At 31.6% G+C, this 9,671-nt stretch overlaps 1 long non-coding RNA gene across 1 annotated transcript; it reads left to right on the plus strand.

Moving 5' to 3' along the window:
- On the plus strand, window positions 1–2,282 carry LOC139483587 (uncharacterized). Its single transcript, XR_011655038.1, has 3 exons — window positions 1–142; window positions 987–1,037; window positions 2,226–2,282. It is a non-coding gene; the product is annotated as an uncharacterized lncRNA (long non-coding RNA).
- The last annotated feature ends 7,389 nt before the right edge of the window (window positions 2,283–9,671 follow it).

Below are 9,671 nucleotides of genomic sequence, written 5' to 3' on the forward strand. Positions count from 1 at the left end.
CTGTCATAAAGATCAACCATGAGTAACCTGGAACACAGCATAACATATGTAGTATTGGTTCCTGTACTGACGTTTGCAGTTTTACTCTTCATCGTTATTAAACTATGTTTATACATAAGTAGATACTACTGCAAGTGTAAAGGTTTGTTTGTCTCTGTTATTTTGCAAGCATTGAAAGATATTATCACCGAAGTTAACTTATAAGTGGATTGTTTTTATGTGTAGTGTATTAAAACCGCTTTTTGACTTATTTTTTTTTTAGCGTTGTCAGGATAATGTATGTTTTTCTTAAATTTTCATGGTTTACATTTCGTCTTTTTATCAACTAAATTACCGAAGTATTTAATGTCGAATTTCATGTTTCGAAAAAAATTCAACAGGGACATTTAAACATATAAGATGAAAAAAAACCTGACAACGCAAGTGCACAATAAAAAGACAAACAACAGTTCCAAATTGAATGGAAAAAACCGTCTGAGCAACAACTACCCCAACGATAACCAGGAATGATCTCATGAGAAGTGGCTACGGATTGCTAAGCAGACCCTGTCCAACAAGTGCCTTCGTCGTGTTGCTTATGTAAGAACAAGACGGGTGACAAGTGTAATTTTATATTCACATTCGGGAAACTGTGGTTACCACAATTTTAACATATCTGCTGTTTTCTGTGAGACAAAATTCCCATAACAGTCAATTTGCTCGTGACGACGTTGGTAATATTTGTAGATGCATGCTATCAATTTCTCAATGTGACCCTCTTGATGTTATAGCTTGTTGTTAGCAGCAACCCTCTATTAAGAAGTGTATGATAGGTAATTCAGAATGATATAAAGGGTCAAAAGGGAGCTATATACCTTTTTGCAGGCTGCACTGCAATCTATTTCCATATAAATGAAAAATTCGCAATTTGGAAGACTGAATCGTCTCTTTTGACGAAAGATTTCAACTGTAGCCTTATATTATTATTAATATTGTTTAATTATTAGATGCAGAACACATTAACACACAAAGAACACAGCTTTCAACAGTTTTCTCGGGTAAGATCTTTGCACTGATATCTTTATTTGCAAAAAATATTTGATCAGACTCATAGGAAAACAGTCGCAAAGTGTATATAATAAAATCAATCAAGACAATAAAACAGAACAGACAAATACACCTTATTTAAAAAAAATGCATATGTTGTATTGATTTTAATTGTTAAAAAAACACACACAAACAGAGCGGTGTCAGGATTGATCTTATGAAATATTGTCACGAGAGCACTCTTGATACCCCAATGTCTAAAGAAACAATAAAAAAACAATACAGAGAATGACATGCATTGTATATTAAGGGTTGATTCAGTTTACATTTCCTTAAATACAAACACATGTTTCCTCATCGAATTGGGGTCTATAACAAAATTTACTTATGAGTGGATTTGTTTTTTTAATGTGTAGTTAATTTAGTCTGCTTAGATCTATATACTGTTGTTGTCAAGATAATATATCAGTTTCCTCATTATTCCTAGTTTTGATTACGTCCTTTTAATCTACCCATTTAACTTAAGTAACGAAATTTTAAGTTCATGTGTTTAGATCTTCATGTTTCGGATAGAGGTTAAAGATACAACAAGGACATTCAAACAAATCAGTCGCAAATATACTGCTAACGTAAATACAGAAAACATAGACAAAAAACAGTACTATAACAAAAACAAACTAAGGAATGAGTAGCACAAACCTAACGAAAATAAAGAGTGACCTCATAAAAGTACTACGGATGTCGTAGCAGACCCTGTCCAACATATGCCACCCGTCATGTTGCTTAAGTAATCACAACACCGGTGACTATTATAATTTGGTTATTCACATTCGTTAAACTGTGGCTACCACAATTAAGACATACCTGCTGTTATCTGTGAAACATAATTTCCCTAACAGTCAATCAACTCCTAACGGCGTAAGTAAGATTTGTAGATGCATGATGCCAATTTCACTACTTGGAAATACCTGCACAGTCATGATATATCACACAATCTCTGATATAAAGGGACTCCAATGTTGCTGCAATGAAACAGAAAATTCACAATTCGAAATATGAAATTATCTCTTCTGTCATACTATTTTATTTTGAAATGAGCCTTATTGTCTATTTTTTTAGATTTGAGTCGGAATATAAGGTCGATTTCACAGTTGGCGTATACTATTTATTATTTTATATTATCATTATTATTTTGTCAGTATCAAATGCAGAACACAGGAGCACGCAAAGTAGACAGATGTCAACAGTTTTCTGGGGTAAGATCATTTGCCCTGATATTTTAATAAGGTCTTTCCACTTTTCTGTGGAAAGACCTATTGTTTTTCTTCTGATTGTTATTATTATTATTTTTTTCTTCTTCCGCCACTTTTTTCTGATGGTGCTTTATTGTTTCGCAAGATGTCGCTTCGATTTATTGCGTATGCTATCGAACAGTTATTACGATTTTGAAACTGATCTTGTTAAGCCGAACACTTTTTATTGCAAGAGTTATCTCCCCAAACACTGTTTTTCTTTTGTACAAATCTCCTTCGCAACCGTTGACGATTACGATAAAATAATTTCACCAATTTGCTCGTCATATCCTCAGGATCTTTAAAATAATTTTGACCGAAGCCGTCCGTAAACTCCATATGAGAGTTATTTCCCCTTCTGTATTTAAAATAAGTAAAATGTAATTGTAATTGGTAAACCATAAGTTATAGAGACCTAGGTTCTTTTGATTTTGGGTCCTTGGTCCAAAAAAAGAAAAAAAAAAGGTCAAGGTCAAAGGTCAAGGTCATTTCTAAATTTAAATTTTGGCTTATTTACAACTCTTTTGAAACACAATATAAGATATGGACAACGTATTTTTACTTAATTGTTAGTTACGACATGTCGTAACACATACATATTGGTTTAAAGGGTACGCTTACTTCAAATTAGATTTTTCTCCCCTCTTTTATTTAAAAATATGCATATGGTGATATAACTCATGAACCAAATATAATTAAGACCAAGGGTCTTTTGATTTGAGGTCCTTGGTTGATGACCTTGAAATTGAGCTCAAGGTCATAGGTTAAATTGACGTTCTAGATTTTGACCTTTGCTTTTACCTCATACATTTCATATGTATGCATGATAAATCAATGGGACTTTTTGCATTAGGTTTCAAACCATTTAACCTTGGAAAAGTCAACCAGAAGTGGCTTTGTGTAAACCGGAAGTAACTATTTTGTGTACTTTATTAATATAAAAGTATATAATATGAGATATTTTTGGATTCAGTGTCAAGTAAACTTTGAAATAATAGCAGAAGAAACATTTTTCAAACCGGAAGTAACAAAGTATATCTCTTATTTAAAAAATATTTCATAAAAACCATATATTTTTGGAATCAGTGTTCAATAAGCTATCATTGGACGCTGGAAATTACACTTTAAATCGAATTTTACTACTTCCATATCAAAATACATGGTTTTTGGTGGAAAGACCTTCAATTGTTCTCTGAACAATTAGCTTTTAATTGTAAATATAATTTGCAAACTGTAAGAAAACAGCCGAAAAGTCTATATTATTCAATCAATTAAGACAACGAAACAGAACAAATAAATACACTTAATTCATAGAAAATGCATTTATGTATTTGTTTTATTTTCGAATAACATACGCAGCGGTGTCATGATTGATCTTATAAAATATTGGCATCAGAACACTCCTAAATCTCTTTTAAAGAAATATAACCTGAATCAATAATTCAAAAACATTTACTTTCCATCAACAATACATCGAATTTCATTGTCACATTAGATCCTTCCCTATTGTGTCGTCATCGAATGGGTGTCTTCAACAAACCTTGTTGCTAGATTTGGTTTTTTATGTGTAGCGTTATTATATTGCTTTTTGAATTACAATTTTTTTTGTCGTTGTGAGGGTATTTCGTGTTTTTCCTGACTATTCCTGGTTTTCTACCAGTTTTCCTGAATAACCGAAGTAGTATAGTTAATATGTTCAAATCTTTCTTTTTTTTAAAAGAGAGGTAAAAGATACAATAGGAACATTCAAAGACATAAGTCGAAAAAAAACTGACAACGTAAGGATGCATAATTAAACAAAGACAAACAACAATATTATAACTCAACAAACAAAAACAAAACAACGAGTGATCAGAATAAATCTCATATAAATATGGTGTGATCTCATAAGAAGTGCTGCGGATGACTGAGCATATCCTATCCATTATGTGCTACTAGTGCATCTTCTTATGGAAGAACAAAACCGGTGAGAAGTATAATTTGTTACAATCGAGAAACTTTGGTTACCACATTTGGGACTTATATGCTGCTAGTTAAAAACATAATTTCCATAACAGTCAATTAATTCGTGATGGCGTTAGTACAATTTGTAGATGCATGATGTCAATTTTACTACTTCAAACCCTGTATTGTATACATTTGTATCTCCATGTGATTAGCAACCCTCTATTGAGAAATTCATTATAAGTAATACAAGCCTTGGTATATAGGGTCAAATGGGAGCTGTATATCCCGTATGCAGGCTGTACTACAATGTAGCTGCATGGAAATGGAAAATTAACTGTTAGGAAGGTGAAATCATCTCTTCTGTCGTAATATTTTATCTAAACAGACGCTCATTGTCTATGTTTAGATATTAGTCTCGATATACGACAGAAAGTTTAATTATAGCCGTATAGTACTTATTATTCAATATTATAACTATTATTGTGTAATTAAAAGTTACAGAACACAGGAACACCCAAAGAACAGATATTTCAACGGTTTTGTCGGGTAAGATCATTTTCACTGATATCTATATGTATGCATACTTTTTGCCCGCAACTAACAGAAAATTGCTGGAAAGTGTATATTGTACAATCAGTCAATACAATGAAACAGAACAAATAGATACACTAAATTCATAGAAAATGCATATATTAAGTTTCTGTTTTTGTCGAATAATACACCCATCGGTGTCAATACTTATCTTATGAAATATTGACATAAGAACCTTCCTGATATCAAATTGTCTCTTTTTAAAGAAATAACCTGAATAAATTATTCAAAAACATGTACTTTTAATGAACAATATAGCGAATGCCATTGTAAACCAAGAGTTAATATGTCAAATGATCGAGTTCGTTCACTATCGAGGCATCATCGAATGACTTTTTTCATCGAACTTATAAATGCATTTTTTTATGCGTAGTGTTTAGACTGCTTATTGACTATGTTTGGGTAATGTATGTTTTTCCTGACTATTTCTTGTTTTGATAAAGTCCTTTTTATCTACCCATTTTACCGACTTACCGAAGTATTAAAGTTCATATGTTCAAATCTTCATGTTGCGAAAAGAGAGGTAAACAATACAATAGGGACACTCAAACACGTACATAGAAAATATACTGACAATGTGAGAACACAAAAAATAGACAAACAATAGTACTGAAACTCAACTAGAAAAACTGAAGACTGAGCAACACAAACCCCATCAAAAACATGGAGTGATCCAATAATTTATGCTACGGATTGCAAAGCATACCCTGTCCAACGTGTGCCTTCGTCGTGTTGTTTATGTCTGCACAACTCGGGTGACAAGTATACTTTGGTTATTCACATTTTGGAAACTGTGGTTACCATAATTGGGACATATCCGCTGTTATATGTGTTATATGTGAAACATAATTTCCGTAACGGTCAATAAACTCGTGATAGCGTTAGTAAGATTTGTTGATACCCGGTGTCAATTTCACTACTTGGAATTCCCTTTAAAACAAAAATATATAGGAAATACGAGAACTGGTTTAAAGGGCAAAATTAGAGCTATATATCCCGTATGCAGACTGAACTGCAATGTTGTTGCATAGAAATGATGGAAAATTCACATTTTGGAAGATGAAATCATTGTTTTGAGATGTTTTTCGGAATATAAGGCCGATTTAACTGTAGCCGTATTTTATTTATTATTTTATATCAATATTAATATTGTGTAAATTTTTAGATGCAGGACATAGGGAAACGCAAGAAAGACAGATTTCAACAGGTTTCTCGGGTAAGATCCTTTGCATTGATATATATATTTGTAAATACAATTTTCCCAGAAACTATAAGAAAATAGCCGGAAAATGTATATAGTACAACCAATCAAGACACTGAAACAGAACAGATAAATACACGTAGTTCATAGAAAATGCATATTTTAAGTTTTTATTGTCGAATAACATGCTGAACAGTGTCAGAATTGTTGACATGAGAACACTCCTGATAACCTATTGTGTATTATACAACATGGAAAAAGTAAACAAAATATTAATTCTAAATCGACAAAATTATTTTTTTCTACAAATGAAATTGTTTGCCATTTACGGGTTAGATTGAAATGTTGTTTCAACTTTGCGTTTAAACCATAACAAGCAGCTAAATTAGAAGGTGAAATAAAACTCAATAATCTGAATATAAATGCTAGTAATATTTTTCTAGTAACATTAAGTAAAGTTTTAACTCTTATAATTTATCAATACAATTTTTATTCAATGAAGAATCAAAACATCAAGTCCTCTCCAATCCCGATATAAAGTCAAGTGGTTGTTCTGCCTAGAATAATGCGAATATTTGGTAATTTTATAATGTTAAATAAAATATGAAAGTAGGTCATAGTACAATTTGCAATACTATGTGAATCAATAAGATTTGATACTATATTTTTTTCAATAATCCTACACTAATGTTATACACTTTCACGTTATTTGTGTCAAGTTAAACTATGCGTTTCTGCTACAAGTATTTCTGTCTAATAGATAGATAAAAGAATTGCTTCTGCCGTAAGCCTTTACAGAATTTTAACGATGGAAAATTGTACAGAAAAATAAAACACAATTTGCAACAACACACTTGATAACTATCAATCCAATTGAATATCAAAACAAAATGTGCGTGCAATGTAACCGTGTAAAATAGTAATATTGCATAGGTCATAATGTTATGTTTAAACCGTCATTTTACCTTAATAATCGTACCGTTCTGAAAGGCAAACACTCCGCTTAGACATATTTATTATATAACTGTATCAGATACAATATTAGATAGATATCATATATCATATCAAACGCTACATGTATGAATTTCAAGAAAGTATCACGATGACTAACTTTACATGATTTATGATAAGGGAGTTTTGACAGAGCGCATACAAAATTTTATAAATACAGAAACGTTCTCAACGACATCTTCTTAAAACACGAACATAAGCAGGGGGAAAACTCACTTTTGAAATATATAAAAGACTATATTATTTATGCATAATTAGAGAAAAAAGTCGAAAGGAGCAAGGATTATACTTAAGAGTACTTACAACAATGAATTTTTAATATGATATCGATATTTAAGATAAATATTTATATTTTATGTTATCAAAATTTGGAATCCACAGAGAGCTTTTCATATTTTCAATATTGTTCTTTATAGATACAGAAAATGCGAATCCCCAAAGATTATGTACTCTAGTAATTGTCCCAGGTAAGAGTTTTTGCACGTCTATTTCTAATTGAACTCCATAGGGCTGATTATTAGTGCCTACAACTTCTTAATTTTACTTCGTAAATAGTTGTCCCATTGCAATCATACGTTTTGTACCTCATCTCCATTCTTATATGTTGAATTTAACATATACTGAAAATATTGGTAGAGTGCATATCAGACAACAAATCAAGATAATAAAGCAAAACCAATACACACAAGTACTAAAAGGATACGATAATGAATCAAACACTCTGTCAATCCAATATCATGCATCCCATGTCAACTCCTTTGTATCTACCCTTTTTACTTAATTACCGAAGTATTAAAGATCAAATTTTCATATTTCGAAAAGAGAGATGAAAAATACAACAGGGAAATTCAAACAAACACGTCGGAAATAAACAGACAACGCAATGACACAGAACATAAACAAACAACATTAATCATGCTAATGAATCTCAACAATAACATTAACGACTGAGCAACAGAAAAATTAACCGATAACCAGGAATGATCTCATGAGAAGTGCTACGGATGGGTATATGCAGACCCTGTCTAACAAGTGTCACCTGTCGGGTTGCTTATATAAGCACAAAACCAGTGCTGTTATCTGTGGAAAATAATTTCCATAACAGTTAATTAACTCGTGGTGGCGTAAGTAAGATTTGTGATGTCAATTTCACTACTTGGAACTATTGATGGTATAGCTTCTTGTGAACATCAACCCTCTACCAAGAAATTCAAGATAGGAAATAAAAGAACTTATATATGTATAGGGTCAAATGGAAGCGATATATCCCGTATGTAAGCTGTTCTGCATTGTTGCTGCATAGAAAAGGAAAATTCACAATTGGGAAGATGAAAACATCTCTTCTGTCGAAAATTTTTATTTTCAAACGACCCTCATTGTATATTTTTAGATGTTATTCGGGATATAAGGCCGATTTAACTATAGCCGTATATTATTTATAATTCAATATTATTAGTTATGTTGTGTCATTATTAAATACAGAACACAGGAACACGCAAAGAACAGAGAATTCACCAGTTGTTTCGGGTAAGAACCTTTGCAATGATATCTATATTTTTAAATACAATTTGATCGGAACCACAAGAAAACAGCGTAAAATAGTATACTATACATTCAATCAAGACTATGAAGTAGAACAGATAAATAGACTTAGATCATAGAAAATGCATATTTTAAGTTGTTTTAATTGTCGAATAACACACCGAGCGGTGTCAGGATCGATCTTATGAAATATTGACATGAAAGTACTTCTGATACCCAAATGCCTGCATTTAACGAAATACAACCTGAATCACTTATTCAAAAACATGTACTTTTCATGAACAATACAGTTCATGGATGTTGTAACCTTCCCACTAACACCATACACCATTACACCATTCACCGTACATCATTACACCATACACGTTACACCTTTGTACCATACACCTTACATATTCTATGTTACCATCCATAATTACCCATAATGCAATTTAATTAATTTAAGAAAGCGTGCGACTACAAAATTATTTATTCATTTAAAAAAAAGAATATGGATCACAATATTGTAAATTAATGTATAAAATTAAAATTCAATTCTTATCAATATTTTGCATAGTTTTAAACTTTGATTATCCCACTTTATTTACACTTTACACAATCACACCATTCCTAATACACCATACACCATAGCTTTATACACCTTCTACCATTGCACCATACACCATTATACCATACACGTTATTTTGGAGGGAAGGTTACACCATCCAAGGGCTGTATCGCGAATGACATTGTATAATAAGAGTTAATCCGTCAAATGAGTTCGTTCAACATTGTGTCATCATCGAATGAGAGTTTTCACAAAAAAAAAAACACTTATTAGTGGATTTGTATTTTACGTGTAGTGTTTTTAAGCTGCTTTTTGATTTCCAATATTTTTATTTCATTTTAATTCCTGGCTTTTCGTGGTTTTGATTACGTCCTTTTTATCTACACCTTTTACTGAATTACCTGATTATTATTGTATGAACTTTCACGTTATTTGTGTGAAGTTAAACTGTGCGTTTATGCTACAAGTATATCTATATAATAAATAGACAAAAGAAGTGTTTCTGCCGTAAGCC

The sequence above is a fragment of the Mytilus edulis genome, chromosome 7, assembly GCF_963676685.1.
Source record: "Mytilus edulis chromosome 7, xbMytEdul2.2, whole genome shotgun sequence".
Classification (NCBI taxonomy): domain Eukaryota; kingdom Metazoa; phylum Mollusca; class Bivalvia; order Mytilida; family Mytilidae; genus Mytilus; species Mytilus edulis.